This window comes from Phlebotomus papatasi, chromosome 3, assembly GCF_024763615.1.
Source record: "Phlebotomus papatasi isolate M1 chromosome 3, Ppap_2.1, whole genome shotgun sequence".
Taxonomy (NCBI): domain Eukaryota; kingdom Metazoa; phylum Arthropoda; class Insecta; order Diptera; family Psychodidae; genus Phlebotomus; species Phlebotomus papatasi.
In genome coordinates this window covers 58,140,484-58,159,853 of record NC_077224.1, presented here as the reverse complement: position 1 = coordinate 58,159,853, position 19,370 = coordinate 58,140,484, and the positions used below count along the sequence as shown (strand labels likewise).

The 19,370-nt window shown below is 34.0% G+C and overlaps 1 long non-coding RNA gene across 2 annotated transcripts; it reads right to left on the bottom strand.

The window, feature by feature from the left end:
- Positions 1-16,381: 16,381 nt before the first annotated feature.
- Positions 16,382-18,507, bottom strand: LOC129806998 (uncharacterized). Of its 2 annotated transcripts, XR_008752221.1 has the most exons (4): positions 18,209-18,507; positions 17,901-18,055; positions 17,200-17,390; positions 16,382-17,081 (listed from the first exon to the last, which is right to left on the bottom strand). It is a non-coding gene; the product is annotated as an uncharacterized LOC129806998 (long non-coding RNA). The 2 variants fall into 2 exon arrangements; XR_008752220.1 differs by having other exon boundaries at positions 17,901-18,507.
- Positions 18,508-19,370: the final 863 nt, after the last annotated feature.

Genomic DNA, 19,370 nt, shown 5'->3' with positions numbered 1-19,370 from the left:
CTTTGGACAAGACATGTCCTTCAAAATCGAAAGGAATTTGCTTTTGGTTTTTAAGTTTTAACCAGGCTAATAATCCCAAACACAGTGCCAAGAGTTTTAAAAAGTGATTCAATCTGAACAAAATTAACCTTTTAGAACGGCCAGGATGATCTAAGGACCTCAATTTTGTTGAATTTAAAGGAAAAGATTGATTACAAGATAAATCTCTCGAATGTGACTAATTTGGAATAGTTTTAAGCAGATATCCACACTACATGAAATACAATCACATTAGAATAGTGCCAAATCCTGATTTCCTTAATGATCCTTCGTTGTGAAGCCCTTATTTTTTACAGAAGTTACTTCAAATAGAATTCGTAAGTTATTAATTGCAGTAGAAGCCAAAAACTGTCACTTCTTATAGAGTGTGCTATTTATATTGTCCCCTTAATATGTGCCATTTCAAGAATTTTTTTACCGTACTAAATATCTTAATAGAACTTTCAGGTTTTTTCTTCATATTCAAAATGTAATTATACACAAGTTCATTTATTATTATTAGTTTCGTCATTTAAACGCATAATTTTCCGAAAAATAAAGCATACATTACAGTGTTCGAAACTGTGCTATTTATCTTGTCGCCACTGTATGGAAATAACCTCCTTCCGAGTGCGTCAGGGATGCTGTTCTTTTCTGAGGCCAAACAAAAATGTTTATTGACACAAAAACATCTTTGTTTTGTCTCCTGAAGGGATCAACATCTCTATCGTAACTGGAAATGGGTTATCTCCCTGTAGCATTGCACATGGAAAAAATATTTTATAAAATTGTTTGTAAGTAGGGGAAGTGCTTATAATTTTGGACAGTCTTCATATAAGCATCGATATCCTAAGTTTGAAGTGCCATATTTTCAATACTAATTGACTTTTCTTGTTACTTTCTTTTCAGAAGGATTGTTTAGAAACTTGGCAAGCTATTTATCATCTTATTTTTACTAAAATTAGTTTTAATACGTTTAAAAATGAATTGATATGTAGAGGTGAATTTGACTCTTATTTTGGACAACTTGGTTATTAATTTTTACAACTTGTCTGTAAATTTGGACAGATAATTCGCCTCAACAGGATGCCCATTGTTCTTCATTTTATGAACCAATCTTACCAAGTCCTCTTCCTGGTCATGTAAGGGAAACGTGGAATGTCACAAGAAGCCCAGAAACTTTCTATATCATTCATTAAAGTGAGTTGACTTCGGTACTCCAAGTACGTGCGGATTCGCTCATTCCCTGCCCTTTCCGGGAGCCTTTCAAGGCATTTCTCACTGCATCTCTTTCGTAGAGATGATGCTCCTTCATTTCTCCAGGCATTTGTCCAACCTAGTCATCACAAAAGCTAAAACTTCACGAAATTTCGTGAGAAAAACACCTGTCCAAAATAAGAATCATCACCTCACAGGTGAATGTCTTAAAAAATTTCCCATTTTTCACACGAAAAATATAATTCACAAGGCAAATCTCACTTCAGGTCAAATGTACAAATCATCAGTAACGTGAATCAACACAATATTCAATGAATATTCAATAATATCACTCAAAAACAGCGAACAAACTTTGTTAGTACTTCACCAAAACTAAATAAGACTGAAGTAAGCCACGAAGTTCTGTCATATTTCTCGTAAGCAATTGCTCACACTGAATTTTCAACAAAGCAATTTCAACTCAAATCATATTCAAATTTTAACGTATTTAGTGTTAAAATCTTCCAAAAAGAACAAATATTTAGATAGAATTCATTATTCATCAAATATTGGAATAAAAATCCATCATTTTAATCAATTTATTTTTAGTGTCCAATGTTATCCTCAAAGTGTCCAAAATAAGAAACTGGACAAAATTAGAAGCATTTCCCCTATTTGAGATTTCCTACTGGGGTATTACAAAATGCTCGTAAATCTGTACTTTTTCACAAATATTATTCCATAAAATTATCATTTGATGAGCATTTTTTGTTCTTTTCGAAACATTTGTATTATGTTCATGCTATGCATGGTTAACATGAATTTACAATTTATGATTTCCATTTTATTCAAAGTAACATTCGGGATTTTGTCTCTTTTGAAGCATCTCGGTTGTGCCAGTCTGTATTGTTCTATCATTCCCAAATGACACATCCAGGAACTTCTTAAGTGGCAGTAAGGAGGAAAAAAAAACTATCTCTCTACTGGTATTTGAGTAACTTGTTAATGATTCTAATTTATTAAGTGTGTAGAGAAGAATATTTGTCACTCAATAATGGCTTTTTTGTCACCATTGGAAGACCACTTGTGTGAAATTTATAGTACTGGCTGTGACACAAGATACCTGAATGAGCAACCCAATTTAATTTTATGACAGTGTAAATTTCCATCGAGATCAAAAGTGACACACTTTTCACCTCTAGTCCCTGATCAATTTTTAGTATCAGTGATCACACTTGACGAGACACCGAACAGGGTAATTATCCCGAAGAGATCCAAAGATCTCTCTGCGCATCCCTTCTGGCATTTTATTGACCTCATCGTCTAATCACCAAAATATTTGGGATAGAGAAGAACCCTCAAAAGTCCATCTCCGGCGTAAAATTTATCCCATCGACCATTGAAAATTGGTCACAGAGGTGAACCCCAGAAGAGGGATGAGAGTGTGCCGTTTGTATGAAATTTCGTGCTGTAATTATCAAGTTATCGTTATTTATTATCGGCAACTTGTGCCTGAACCCACGCGTCATATGGTTCTAATTATTTTTTGCTGTTCTTCCCATAATTTTTTCATTCCACGACGGTCTCTGTCTCGCCCTCTCATTCTCTAAAGGAGAAATTATTGCGGTCAGGTACGGATAGAGCACAGGTAGACTATATATAAATTTAGTTGGCAGCATGTGCTCTCAATTTTTGTCTCCCATCAAGCCCATTTGCTTCGGTGTCTCCCGATGAAGAAAGTTTTTCAGTTGATAGACAAAAAGGTGATCATTATTTCTGGAATGCACTTGTGAATAACTAATAATTTATTTGATTTGATGAAAACCATTGAATAAATTAGAACACGTATACAAACGATTAAGTCTTCAAATTTTTTGACTCATTTTCGTAAAAATCTCACGATAATTTTGATTTAGTGTAAGGGGCCACCGGAGCCCGGAACTCGATATCTTCTACCGTTTGACCTATAACGCAACAAACATAGACAAACAAAAACTGTGCCTCTATGCAAGTTCGTCTTGATGTATTATTTATAATAATTTTAAGAAAATCTTGAAATTAAATTTAATATTTCTTGTACCACTTAATATGGTGCGTGGTCAATATCTTAGTGGTTGTCACCTACCCTCTAATAAAGTGGCATGGGTAAGCACTTTAATGAGCATTCCGAAAAAACTGAGCCGATTTGGTAACTTTGTCAAAACGAATAATCTAATAATTAGTTTTATCTCAAAAGGGAGGAGCGTCTTAAATTTGGTCTTGTTTCAAATGACTAAGGTTTGAAATACTAAGCTTGAGCACGAAAAATATCTTAAAGGGGCTTAGACAAAATTTGAGTTCAATTCGCCTAATTTAATTTTAAAATTGCAATTTTTATGTTCACGCCTTGATAAAAGTATTTGACTTAAAAAAGTATTTCAATTCCAATTGCTCCATTTTCAAGACTTCAAAATAAATATAAAGTGAGTTGGGTAGTTTTATATGAGTGACCTATTGTCGGTATGCACAAGAAATATTAATTTGTTTATTTAATTTCAGAATTTTATAAAAATATAAAGATATTTTTTAACATGATTTAAACTTCATAACCTTCTATTGGGACCCAAATAGACTCAGGCTGATTGTCGAGAATATTTGGCTTGCGAAATTTAGTTAGGTTAAGGGGTTACATGGGTCTCTCATGTCAGAAAATAGGCAGTTTTTCTGATAATAATTTATTGTGTCGAAAATATTTTAGAAATTCCAACTTTTTGAATATGAAACAGTAACTTAAGAACGAAATTTAAAAAAAAAGAAATTTTGAAAATTCGACCGTTGGTAGCTGATTTTTGGAACCATTCCTCAAAAACCAAACCTTGCGGTAGGCAGGATTCCTCCCAGTAGGTCTATCCGAAATATAAAAAACCAAATATACTCTGTACGAGGATTAGTTGGACCCCTGTGTAAACGAAAGATTTTTGGAAAAATAAAATTTGGATTTTTGGCAAAAGTTTTTGTAAAAAAGTATCAATTTTACCCTATTTTTCAACACATTTTGTATTGTAAAAATGGTTTTGTTTAAAGGAAGCGTAAATTCTTCGTTCAAACAGTATATAATACTTCTCAAAACAAGTATGCAAAATTTCAGAAAGATCGGTTCAGTACATTCTGAATAATCTTGACTACCGTATTGTAAAACGGTGTTTTGAGAAAAACGCGTTTAAAGTTTTACAACAATATGCGCGCGCGGGCGGAATGCATAACTAAAACTGCTCTACCTCCGAGAATTTTACTCCGATTGACTTTTAATTTTCAGAAAATACTTTTCAAATCTTATAGTATAAAATTAAAAAAAATGATTTTTTTGACCTGAGAGACCCATGTAACCCCTTAAAGAAATTTATGCAAAGGAACTCAAATGGGTGATCCTAACTCCTTAGTATATATTAGTTTGGGATAAATCTTTACTGTCAAATTTTACAGGCTGAAAATTATCGAGGATCAGCCTGAGCCTATTCAGGCTTTCACATTAGTTTCAGTTTGGAGGTTTAGTTCACTCCGCGAAGGTGTTTAAATACTAAATCAGAAACAATTTTAGAAATACTTCAAAATGCAATGGATAATTTTTTCTTGATATCTAATTCTAAGCCAAAATATTCCCAAAAGTTCTATCTAATAAGAAATTAGAAAAGTTAAGCCATAGAGCCAATGCCCTAGAGACGACTTACGGCTTCAGTCGAGAGACGTCTTAGTGAGAAACTGTTGGGAATGTAGTCTAATCATTATATTGTGATCTTTTTTTTTGCAAAATTTGTTGTTTTATTTTTCGTTTCGTTACTAGTTTTGTATTTATGTACAGAGAATCGTCAATCAGAGCAAGTGACACTCAAATCATCCGGTCTTCTCCGGAGTGGAGATAGGAAAAATTCCTGCTATCACAAAGGATCGAACTGGAAATCTCTTTAACTAGACATGTAGTGCACAATGCAATTGGTTAAGGTTGTGTAGCAAGTCAAGCAGAGCTTGTGGCCTGAAATAGCTCAGTTGGTAGAGCAGTCTTCTAAGTAACGAGAGGTCTCCAGTTCGATCCTGGGTGAAGGTAGGAATTTTTCATAAATATTTCTACTTCGGAGAAGACTGGATGAATTGAGTATGATTACGTTGAGTCGCCTCTTGGCTTAATTCGTAGGCTTTTCCAGCATATAAACCTTTTGATCTGAAGACAGTGTCAGGCCTATTATAGCTCCAAGCATTATCTAAAGCGGTCTTCAGAACAGAAGTTTAGCCCAGTTCCTGAAGGTCTTAAAATCTTTAAAAGCAAACAATTTTATTAATTCTTCAGAATTAAATAAATTATTTGCTCTTAATACATTTAATCCTAAGTCAAAATTTTTCAAGATATCTCGTCTGATAAAAAATAGAGAACTTAAGCCATATGGCTAAGTCTTAGGTCTGCAGCCCGCATAACAATTTATATCGAGCAAAGTTCTAATCCACAAAATTCGTAACATCAGTGGAATTTCTGGTATTTCTTCTACGAGAGAGAAATTTATCATCCTTTAGGGAAGTAAGGTGTTTTAGAATTGTCACCCATTTATTTTCCTGTTGGAGATCAGACCATCAAAGTGCACCAAAGGAGAAATATTAGAACAGTATGGCACAGAAAATGGAGCTTTGCCAGAATAGCATAGAGTGCAACTTAATATACAAAATATGTCGTGATTACGATTGAGATCTGCGGCCAAAGTTGACTTCTTGTTATCCACCAACAAAGTCGAGAGTTTGTCTTCCATGCAAAGCTCTCCATACAATCTCTCAGCCATATGCTGTTGTGCCCAGGAGAAGAAATTGACAAGTGGGAGGAATGGGACATTACTGTTCTGCTCCCGAATAGACGGCATCCAAGTGGGTTGCAGGGAACATTGACCCAAGAGACTCCTCTAATGGGATGATAGATGCTCGAATTGAGAATGACTTCCGCGTGTGATTTTGAGAACACCTTCTGCATTTCACCTCTTCATTGAACCACATTTCTCTTGCAAAATGATTGAGCTATGGGGCTATTTGAACGGGTGACCATCAGAGATCAAGTCGGGAGAAAAAAACTTTGAGAGTCGTGAAAGGTGCTTTAGTGGGATTATTTTACAGTCTCTCTCAGGAGAGCCCATTAAAGTGTCTAGCAGCCACTTGTAAAATAATTAAGTGTTTACCAAACAAACACTCGCGTCTCACGATGATTCACGTTCTCTTTTGCCCATAGACTTGTGTGTCGCGTGCCATTCGTCACACTTCCCGCAGCAGCATTTTTCTTACGTGCATTTTTCCATCATATGACCCTTCGCATCGCACTTTCCGCACTGCTGCTTTGGCTGAATCCGTGAAATTTCCCGACGGATCTCGTGCCTTCTGTGCACCAGTCTCGCCGTCATAATTCAATTTTCTCTGGTTGATGGTCCGCATGGCTCCGATGATGGTGGATTAAATAATACAGGAGAATAGGTAAAAATAATGATAAGTTTGTTTTAGCTTGTAATACCTGTGATTCAGTTACTAGATATCCAGTTTGTGAGTAATTTTAGATACTTTCAAACTTCACATCATTTTCAAATGGTATGGAATATAATGGTGTCGAGTAGTAAAGTTATGTACACTTGAGATGACTTACCAAATTGAAGGTATAGCCTCCCTAATCTAGTTTATTCCAAAAACTGGTTGGCTCATACAAAATTCAAAAGCAATGAGAGATAATGAAGAAGATGCAAATTGGGCTCAGAGATCTCGGAGAAGAATGAAGGTACTTGAGAACTAGAAGCAAATAGAAGGAGCATCACGGATTATAATAGGATTATTGAGCCTAGAAGGGATAGAAAGAGTAAGCCCGTCCATTCAGAGACTTTTTTAAACCAACAGTATCAATCACTTGTTCAGTTTGGGTGGTAGATTGAGGGTGTTATAACGGCTAATTTTTGATACGACAGTATCATTAGTCTCCGGTAGATAATGTTATGTTGTAGGCGTATCCGAATCTACTCCTCAGACGACCTGCACCAGTGAAGCAGGGAGCATACCTGATTCGTGGCTCTTTAGAATGGCAGCATGAGGACACCTTTTCAAAAGGCTTGGAATGAAGAATACTTCGCGTTTTTCTGGTATGGTGTCAGTAGCAATACTCGACTCGGTATAGGGTGAAGCTGGAGTTATAACCGACAACTCTTTTTGTTTTTTCTTCAAATATACTCTAAAAAAGAAAGCTTTGTCAAATAACCTAGAAAAGATTGCGAAAAGGATATTTTTGCCATACAGAATATGCAAATCTTTTGTCTAATTCGCGACCAATTGTATCTTGTTAAAAGTTTGTCAAAAGGAGGTTTTCTATATAAAAAATGCAAGAAAAAGATTTGTTGAATTAGCAAACAACATCCTTTTGGCAAAATTTAAACAAGATCCAATTGTCCGCTTAACAAATTTTTTTTTTAAGGTATAGTCCAAATTCACTACGCGGGAGGCCTACACTAAGAAAAAACCTAAAAAGTTAAAACAACTCTATGGCAGTGTTGAATTAACTCTACGAATATCGATGTAATTGTTACTCATTTTCGTTGTAAATTTTAGTAAATAGAGTTGAAACAACTCTTCGTGCGAGTTGAATTAATTTGTCAGATATCGATATAATTATTACTCTTTTTCTATGTAAGATTTCATCTCGACTGAAGTATATGCTTAAGTGTTTTCGTTTTAAGAATATGCTTCAGTCAAGAAGATTTTCGTGTGACAAAGTTCACAAGGACCTTCAAATAGAAATATGCCTAACAGTGTTTCATGAAGACATGTGCGTGCATCATACTCTGACAACTCTTCCGAATATTACAATTAAATAGAAGTAAAATCAACTCTAAAATATAGTCAATCGAAAATTACAACGAAAAAGAGTTAATTTAACATCGATTCGAGTGAGTTTTACTCAATTATTTTTCTGAGTGTAGTAAAAATATTCGAGTTATCTCCGTCAGGTAGATTTTGGCAGCTGGTGATTTTCCGAATCATCGATCCTAATTGAGTCCAATCGGAGATAGGCGACCGACTCAGTGCATCACAGTAGCTGTGATCACAAAGGATTCAGAGTGTAAGAGGTGAGCCTTTAATCATAAAACAATAAAACGAAGGAGAGAGAAATGTGAAGCCACTGCAGTGTTCTATTTGTCCAATTAATTAAGGTTCGTCACGAATGAGAAATGTACACAATTTACACAATTTTCGACTCTTGTGACTCCAATTTTACTTTTACCACTTGTATTTGCCAGCGAGTTTCTTTTGGAGTATGATCATGAATCGATTATAGATTGTGGCGAAAGTCAACATTTTGCCAATTCTGTATTGCAAACTTCTGTTCTGTGTGGTGCAACTGCGCCACAATTATGGAGCTTTGGCAAAAAGGAGGTATTAGCAGATGAAGAAAAAAAGGCCCTCAACTCTGAAATCGCTCTATGGCAATTTGCATTGAACCAATCAAAGCCCATGGAGAGACTCAAGTCACCTAAAGTCTTGTTGTCAATAATTCGTTTGAATACATTTTCGATAATTAATTCCCTCCATAGTCAGAGACCACAAATGGTCACCCGCACACATGTCACACTTTCGATCGGAATGCGCTGTTGATGTGATAAAATTCCAATAAAAATGTAATTAATGACTCCGAGACTCGATGCCGCCGTGCTGGATGGACAACTAACAGGCCATTTGAGGTGATTTGAACAGCAACAGATTTTCCATCTAGATTCTGACTTTGACATAGCGATCCTCATTAATTTCAGAAACTTTACCATTGACACTTTTGCTGTTGTATAATGAAAATTCATGGAACAGGATAGAAAAGCGGATGGGCGAATGAATTTCCTTCAATGTTTTTTATAAGATCGATTAAAAAATATAAGCCCCTATTTTACCATTTAGTATAATTAAACCAATTTTATTGTTCTGTTAATATGTAATAAGAAATAACTGAAATGTCTGAAATATTACTCCCCTATATCTTATTGTCCGTCTGGAAACAAAATTCGGAAAGATAATACCATTTGATAGAAAATATTTGCAAATAAAAAGTAAGAATTGACTCCCCAGAAAAGCTATGCACACCATTGTAAGGAGACCTCGACCTCGGGGCGGACCTAGGATAAGGTGGCTGAAGCGAATTAAAAATTTTGCTTGAAGCGCCTTGAGTTTAAACCCGAACATCTTCCTGAAGTGGCGGAGGATCGAAGGAGTAGGCTGTTACACGGGACGCCATGGACTCGCGATCTCAATAGGGCCAATAGAAATAAGCGGTTTTAACTCTTTCGCGTCTTTAGGGTCATATATGACCCGGGGAAAAAAGTTTCTTTTTGGCTATTTACATTAATTGAAATCTAACTGGAGTCTTGAGAAAATGAGCCAAGAATCTTACATCCTTCTATTATGATGTCGTGCACGAACAGATAGATTTCAATTAATGTAAATACCCAAAAAAAACTTTTTTCCCCGAGTCATGACATTACCCTAAAGACGCGAAAGAGTTAAATGATAATGATAATGACAAAGTTAGAATATTGGCCTTCATTTAGGAAGCACTTCGGAACTTTCAATTTTTTTCAATAGAAATTCTTAAAAGTATAATAGTGTTAACACGCTTCTCCCTAACGCTTAAATCCTTGTTGATATTTGAATTGACATCATAGATGTCTTTTAGAATGGCGCCGATTTTTCCTAAGAGCGTTCTTTAGTCTGTGAGTTACCCCTTCGGGATGGGTATCGTAGAGAGATTTAGTATTGAAAGCAGATCGTTTATATTGGATTGTCATTAGGAGTAGATCGTTAGGAAGGAACGCTGAAGGTTCTGAAGAAACTTCTGGCAGCCAAGGCACTCATCCACGCGATTGTCTTGAAGGATTCCGCTCTTCCAGATGCCCTGACTGATCTGACAATTATTAGAAATAATAAAAGAGTCTAAATGGCCTAAGTGAATCAGTTGGTAGAGTAGTGTATCTATGACTGTGATAAGATCTCGGGTTTGAAACTCGGCAGCTGCAGATATTTCATCAGCCATTTCGAATTAATCCAACTAAATGAATGAAAAGTAAAGCCAATGAATTGACAATGAACTGTCTAAAACAGAGAGGGTGCTACAGAAACAAGCTTGGCATGAAGAGGTATGCTGATACAATTACACATTCACTGTAACTGAACCAACTAGGACTACTCAGCAGTAAAGTTGAAACGGCACTATGTGTATAGTTCAGCACACAGAGCAGAAACCAGGATATAGAACTAGAGGACCGACTTGAAAGTTACGATAAAATGGAGGAACCTATCGACCGTTTTGGTTGTTTTTCGGTCAAATGACAAACCACGGTAGGGTAGGATACTCAACAAATTTTTCTTGAAACAGAGCAAAAAATTAAAATTTTAATTGAATTAAATTATATTGAAATTAAATATTGAAAAATATAATTACATGCATATTTTTAAAAATTCATAAAGTTTGATAGTGACATTTTGTACCGTTTATTTAAATATATGTTAATTTTAAAGCTGTCTATTTGATAGGGTCTTGGTAGGTTTAGTGTTAAGTCTTACTTATAGACTTTACCGTATTTGAGACCCTTGAAAGTTATATGACTTAAAGTTTAGAGTCATCAAGTACGATTTTAGACTTTCTAATCGAAATAGAAAACATTTTAATCATTATGAAATTTTAAACAAAATGTTGCCAGTATTCGGATACTAGTAAGGGGAAATGAGGTACTTTTGAATAAGGGCGCTGTTAAAGTAGAGCTTTTTTCCCTTATTTTTAATTAAATCTAATTGAGGCTCTTCATGACGTAATTTATCATCGCAACTAGTTTCTCCTTATGTCAAAAGTGCTCCAAAAGTCCTAGGAATTATCATATTATCTAAGTCTATTTTGAGTTTGAGGCAGAATTTAAATATAAACACAAAAAATTGCGTTTATGTTCAATTTAATTAAAATTTTGCAATATTTTTTTCAAACAAATTAATAAGTTTTCGAATTTCTCTTGAAAATTTATCGGTTCACTGACGAACGTGTTAAAAATGAAAAGTATTGAAAAAATAACAATAAAGACAGGCAGTAGTATTTTTCTACGTAGGCTGGTATAATTGGTATAATATTGAGTGATCTTTCTTCTGATCTTTAATTTCAATAGTTGTAAGGCACGTTCTAATTGATGGTCAGTTACATCGCTATTTCAACATTAAACTACCATAGAATGATATCAAGCTATAAAATTTTAGTCAATTAGCTCATACAGAATTAAAAACGTTCTAACGATGTCTTCATAACTTATGATGTTGCCTCTCTATTAATATAATTCCACTTGTGTATAATTTTAAATAAAACTTTAATATATGGTAAAATCAAATAAAATTTAGACAGTACATTGGGTTAAATTATTTGATCCTTGAGGAGCAAACAATGCACAAACTGGTAAAATATTTCATGGTTAAAGGCAGAAATTCATCAATCAATCAGTTCGAGAGGCCAATTCATCTCCCTGAAAAATCAATTAATGGGTCCACCAATTGCAAACTTTCATTGTGGGCGAGCAAAAAACTTTCTTCGATCGCGCAACATCCAGAAGAGGGCATCAATCAAGTACAGGGCAATACGAGTGCCCAATTGACTTGGGAGAGTCAGACCAGATGTTGGTTTGGATCAATTGGGAAAGATGAATGGGTGAGTAATTTGCAAAATTGCAATTCTTCCAAGAGTTCTGACTCCAAAGAATACAATTGCAAAATTTGCATAAGGAAACTTCTTAGTGATGTCTTGCTGCCACGAGACAGAGACTGCGGTAGCCAAGAAGATGATGATTGTATCTTCCGCGTCAGCATTTTTGATCATCCGGCGAAAGCGTGCCAAATGTCAGTGAGGCGCCAGTCTTTTGGATGCGACGCTCAATTGCCAGAGATTTCGCTGGCATCGTCAAAAATATCTTAATTGCAGCATAAGACTCAAGTGAAAGTGTCAATAAAGCTACCTGTTGCTTTCATGGATGGAAAAAAAAAGTCCAAGCACCTGAGAGGACATAGATAGAAAGAAATTAGCTGTGAACACTCTTCGATCACCTTTTATCGCCGAATTTCATCGACGCACCTTCAACCTGTTCAGATGGTTTTTTCGCCTCTTCTTCATTTCCATTTTGATCTTCATTCGGCGATTTTAATCATACATTCTGAACTATTTACACGGATGATACAGAGAGGCGGAGATGCTCAGATACCACACCTGACATGGGTATTTCCAGTCATCGTGATTTTTGTCAATGAAGACTTAACATTCGAGATTATTCTGATCGTCCCAGTTTTTTCTGGTCTCATCTCCCCCAACGACATAGCGCAGAACCGTAATAAGCTTAAAGTTGTTGTGATTCTGTAGCCAAAATATCGAAATATTCGTAGCTCGAAAATCTGAAAGAAAATCAATTATTAAATTAATTTTGAAGATGAGGAATCTACCCGAACCAATTCATTTCGATGAATGAAAATTGAAAACTAACTCTACGAAATTCTTTATGCATCGCCGCCGTTAGAATTGGTATATCCGAATTTGGGACGCTATCCATGAAGACTGGAAGAATAATTTTCAGGAAATCGTAGTGGAATATTGCGAAATGGGAGAACAAAGAGTAAATAGTGATTAGCTACAAATTTAAAATTCGACATATTTTAAGATTAAATAGACCAAGGCTTCAAATTTTTATCAGCCCAATTATTTTTTTTTAAACGATCCAAACAATAAAAATAAGAAAAATAATAAATTTTGAAATTGAAAGTCTTTTAAAAAAATATTTCAATGAATATTTAATTTTTGTATATTTATTTTCAATATTCTGTGGAGATTTACAAAATAATTTTGATGCATTAAAGTCGTATCAGATGTTTATTTTAGGATTCTCAGTACTAACTGAGAACTTTAAAGTCGACAAAATTCGTATTCGATACAAAAACCTCTGGTTAGCCTAAACCAGGATCAATTACAATGTATTAAACAAATTCTAAGATTGGGAATTCAACTCGAAGAAGTAACTCCTCGACTCTTAACTCTTCACGAACGCCTGCGTTCTTCACTACATCTCGGCGAGTGATTACCATAACCGCCCGGAGGTACCTCATCTCGGCAGCCTGCACTCGCTATCTCATACTTTTAGTCTTTATCCTAATCTCATGGCCATATGTGAAAATAGGAATGACTTACACATTAAAAACTTTGTTTAGCCTAACCACTGACCTTGGCCTTCCTCGCAACAATTCTGCTATGCTTCCTCATTATTGCAGAAGCTCGATCGATTCACAACGAGAGTTCTGTAGTCATCCTACCAACACTCGTGTCCAAACGTAAAGATATATTTATATATCCAGAATATATTTGTATATCCTAAAATGTTACAAACCATTTCAGAATTTTTCTCGAATACCAATAAAGAATTCAAAATTATCATTAATATTATCAAATGTTAATTCATTTTCGATTAGGAGAAGAGAGGAAAATAAAAAAAATTATAAATTATTATAATTATTATAATTACAAAATTATATAAGTGTTCAAAATGACTTAAAATCAAAGTAAATTATTTTAATATTTTATCGATATGAGAAAAAATTTGAGAACCGCATGTTAAAATATTTTTATTTTACCGTTTTTTTCATTAACTTATTTGAGTTAGAACAAAAAAGTCAATAGAACCAGTGAACGCGAAAGTTGGTTTTAAATTGTTTTCAACTATTTTACATAAATTGTAGTGTAATGAACTGTATTCTCCACCAAATTGAAATTAATCTGAAGATATTAGTTGTCACGTAGGATTACAGAAGCTGTGATCGATTAAGAATCCATGCTAAAAATCGAAGAAGACGAGACAGAACAGAACGCTTAAGAATTTAGGCGTGTACCAGATTTGATTGCTGGCTTCTTGGCCTAACCATTTGCTGTTATAGCATTAAGAACTCGCTTTTCCAGAATGCGCCAGATTGTTCTTATTCGTATTTGGCTTACATCCAAGTTTGTTTTTATTGTCTTATAATGTTTTGGATTGTAGTGATTTATCAATAGTGAGTACATAAGGGAAAGAACTCGGTGGAGCTTCCTATTATTGCATAATAATAGAAAATAAATTTAATCAATTTATTTAAATGACTTTTTCTTACTTTGCACCAAGTCTACAAATTAAATCCAATTCAATCTAATCCACGGTGATCTAGACACTTTTAATGGACCTCTTTTAAGTTGTTGACAGCGGAGAAGTTCTTTTAAAAGAAATCACGTCTATTTGTGGTATATTTCTTGGAATTTTCATTCATAAAAATCGTAAATAACAAGAAAAATATCCAAGAGATGCCTCGTACAGAACCACCAAACGTATCAGATTGCGAATGCGATGGTATACAATGGACCCAAAAAGAAGTGCACAGGTTCTTTTTGCGTGTTGGCTTTTTTTTCCTGTAACCTTCTTTTTTTGCACCATTCTGTTCTTCTTTTTTGTACCTTCTCTTCCTCAACAAAAGCCACGCACGGGGATTAAGGATCGGTTTAATGTTCGATGGAGGAGTAAAAGAAGAGAGAACCAGAAAAAAAACAAGATGTTTAAAGCGATACTTGGGTGCATTTCCCATCTTTTGCTCTATCGTCTTCTTCTCCTTGAACCATTTTTCGTGAGAATATTTTCGATTTTTCTTTCTGTTCTTCTTCATCCATGGTCGAGGGTGAATGAGGGAGAATATCCCAGTTTTTTTGCCCATCAGATGCATTTTTCTGGCCATTTTTTGGTGATACTCTGCACCGACTTATCCAGATTTGGCTTTGATTTATCGGCTACTGCATACAAATTAGATGGAGTATTGAATTTCATTGCACACGGAAGTTCCTGAACATGGTGGATGGAAAAACCCGAGAAAGTGGAGGAGAAGAAAAAAAATGAACCTGAAATATGGATTGGATTACCATTTGTATTTTTCCTTGTAAATCCATTTGAGAAGGAGTTTTAAATGTCCTCACGGGAACATTCTTCCAATTTTGCACTTGACCATACGGAGGGTGAAGATATCTGGTAAAAGAGACAGTTTTGACACCCACCTTATGCTGGTTCTCCTTCGAATGAAGCACCAATGACCAAAATCATTTTGAGACACTCTGAATTTTGTGCATCATAAACCATCAAGTGTTTTGACATCTGTTCATTGGTATATTTTAGCGAGTTTATTGCTCTATACTGCGGAAGGGTAATGAATTGGATTTCTTCTCCTTCTCTTTTTGATGTTAAACTGAATTAAGAATTATAGTTTCTTCGTCGTTGTACAAGATAAAATTCCTGAAATTAGTAATATCTAAAGCACAAGGAATTAGAATTATTAAATAGCCTCGTGAATGCGTATTTCTCAGTTTTTATTTTTATTTTTTTATTTTTTTCAAATTAGGCTTAATTAAAAAATCTTTGTAAGTTAGAATTGGTTCAGATTAACTACAATTGATTCTAATTAGGTTGATAATCTACTGAATCGATAGTCTAAGAGAGATTCTAGTTTAGAGATTTGAAAAAATAAGATGTTTTTTGTTTTTTCTATCTTCTAGTCTTGCTTATAGTACTTTTACTTCAAATTGAAAAAATAGGTTCTTAACTTAACCATTCAATAAATTTAACAGTCGGGTCGGTTAATGTGGATTATTAAAAAGAAGGCTTCCAGGGCTACAATTACATTCTACATCTTTAATCATTTGACTTGTAGCATAACATTCGACAGAGCAAATATTTAGGGTGTAATCACCACTTTTCACACAGAGAAATTTTAGTGGAATGACAACTCCAATTGGTGTTGCCGGACACACCAACCTCAACCCCAAAATCAACTAACCCCAATTCGGTGTTCAGAATACACCAATTGGTGCCAAAATAGCAACCAACACCGGCTTTGGGTTTCTGATTACACCAATTTCACACCAATTATTAACACCAAATTTAGTGTTGTTGGAACACCATTGTGGATTTTGTATCACACCATCTCAAGAAAATATAGGTGTTCATTTTACACCAATAAATGTGTGAATTTTCCACCACTTTTTTTGAAATATAACGAATTTTGAAAATGCTCCCATATCGAAATCCATATGCGTATCGACATAAAATAAATATAATACGAATTTTGTATCCTTGATAAAATTTTTTATTATAAATTTTTTTAATACAGATTACAGAGTTTACAATATTAAATTTAATATAAAATTAATTTTCTTTAATTTAAGTATTTTAATTACATATTTTTTGTGTTGAAAATATTTTCTTATTTCAATTATTTTTTCAAAGTTTGAATTGTTTATATCTGCGGTCTTATGCCTAACGTGCCTAACGCACAATAACTTTTATTAAGTAAATATGTTTTTAGCATTTCAATGAGAGTGAATGAGATCTAGATCTAGTCATCTCGCTCATTCTCATGTGAAATTTTGAAAACGTGTTTACAAACAAAAGTCATTGTGCGCTAGTCATTATGCCTCGCAGTTTTTATTTTATTTAATGTGATAATATACATCAGTCATATTTTTGTTTTGTGATATTTTATGTTCAACACACAATATTTTTGTGAGGATATTTTTGTGATATTTTATACTTCAATATGCTTTACTTTAAATAATATAACATTAATTTTTTAATTACATTTTTTTTTGTAGAAAGAAGTTTTTAGTACATGAAAACCTACATTTTTTTAATCATTTACCTGGGTTAGTGGGGTTGTATTCCTCTTCGGAAATTTTCAACTGGGAAATTATTATATTGAGAAATCTTTTCCCAATTCACGAGAGGCTTGCAATCAGCATAGAACTCCTCAAAATCAAAATTAATCTAGAAATGAAGAGAATACAAAATAATTTCAATTAAATCAAATAATAATAAACTGAATTATAAAAAAAACGGAGATAATATTTAGAAAGATAAATAATATATTAAAAATAATATTTACCAATTTGTGAGCGTATGACGTGGCCAAAATCGGCCACTCATCTTTCAATTCAGCAACAGAGAAACATTTTTTTCCCATGTGGACATCGTTGTTGAAGTATGGCTCTCCATTCCATGTCTTCTCTACTTGTTCATACGGCTGGAAATTTTCCTTAAACCATTTTTTGTCTTCAGGTTAAAACAGTTTCCCATCTGGAATGCATATAAAAAATATAGTTAATTTTCAAGAAATAAACATTTAATTTATCTTCTAATTCAGACACCCTCCTTAAGATAAGTTTAAGTAAATATTCTCAATTTAATCTTTAAGTTAGGAAAGCTAAATAAAATTCTCTATATATAAATGCATGCGATGGACAGGTATTTATACATATTTCTCAACATAAATCATTATGTCTACTGTACACTTTTTAGCTCAGTATAATTTCAAGAAATCAAAATTCGCGTCCCTTTCCCTCTCACAAGATATACATAAGTCCTATCCCACTCTTTCCTTCTCAAAATTGGACTAAATTAAATTTGGTGTGATGTTCAAAAGAAGAAGAAGAGTTCTAAAGTGTAAGATATACATATGCAAAGCTTTTGAGAGAGAAAGGGATGTGAATTTTGATTTTATGAAATTTTTCTGATATAAAAGGTGTGCTATTAAAAAAGAAATTGATAGAACTATAATTTCAGTTTAAAATTTTATAAATTACCTACCTCGGTAAAATTCTCCACGACCTCAAAGGGATAAGCGGTTGAAAATGACGATGATTATGATGATGGTAAAAATCTTGTTCTTTTTCAATTTCGTTGATCATGATACTTGCACATTTCCTGAGACATCTTCCGAACTGCCCTTTTTAGACTCTTGCCTTATTCGCCATTCGCCCAGTTTGGATTGAAATTTTTCAAAAGATATGTCAGTAAAAATGCATTAACCCTATTTTAAATAAATAATTGGAATCTTGGAGATCTACTGAGAGGAAATTTTCTGATATAAATTATTAATCATAGGGCACACTCACCTAGAAATCCCTGCGCAATTTCCACTGGAAAACCCAAATTGACACGAAAGAGAAAACACTTCTGTCACGAAAATATAATCAAATTATCAGTAAATAAAATACTTTCTAAAAATGCACTAATTAACACAATAAACAAATGAGATAAAGCGCAAAAAATTGCGTAACATTGCTTCCGCACTCTTCACTGGCCAATTTGTTACTGATGCAGCGGGGAGGGAAGAGAACGCACAAAGGATAGTGAAGAACACCGCTTGGCGTTCCGACAACACCATTATAGAGAATCGATGGTGTTACTATTGCACCATCTGTGGCGGTGTTTCTGCAACACCGGCAAAGTATTTCATACAACACCATCGATTCAAAACTAGGTGTTAATTTGGTGTGAATGGTACTACGTTTGGTGTTCAAGCAACTCCAACACCAAATTCAACCCCAAATTCAACACCGCTTTCTTAAAATCACTTCTCTGTGTGCGCCAGTGCCCCACTTTTCGCTACTTACCTATATTGAAATCGCATTTTTTCCACTATTTATTAAATAAATTAGCTGTAAAATTATTTGTATCTCTACTACTACTACTTATAGAGTCAAAAAAACACAAATTTTTTGTTTTGAATTTAAGTGTTCGAGCATTTTTTAGAACAATATTTTAATCAAGTACATGAAATCCAATATTTCTTACCAAATATGCCAAGAGTCATGAAAATTTTATCGAACAAAATTAACGTTTTTGGATAAACAATTTTTCTATTGAACATTTAATTAAATTCGACGAATTCATAAAATTTATATTTAGTTAGTTAATATTTCATTTTATATTACTTTTATGTAAAAATGAGCCATGGCGGATAGTGGTAATATTCTGATATTGATTTACTACCTGTCGCCATTGCTTCATAGATTCTCAGTTGTCATATATGCTTTCTTTACTTTCTGCAGTAGTCTAATAATTGAATTTCTCAAATGAAAGTCAAGAAAAATAACTTAAAGTGTGTAATAATAAGGTGTTCATGAGGAAAAATGAATGCTGCTGAATGTATTATTTTCACAACATTGCCTAAAACAATCCAGTTTGGACCTTTTCAAGTAGGTGGCGAGAAGTGGTTACAAAACTGGCGAAAAGTGGTAAAAAGTGGCGACGAAGTGGTTATTTTTGTATTGT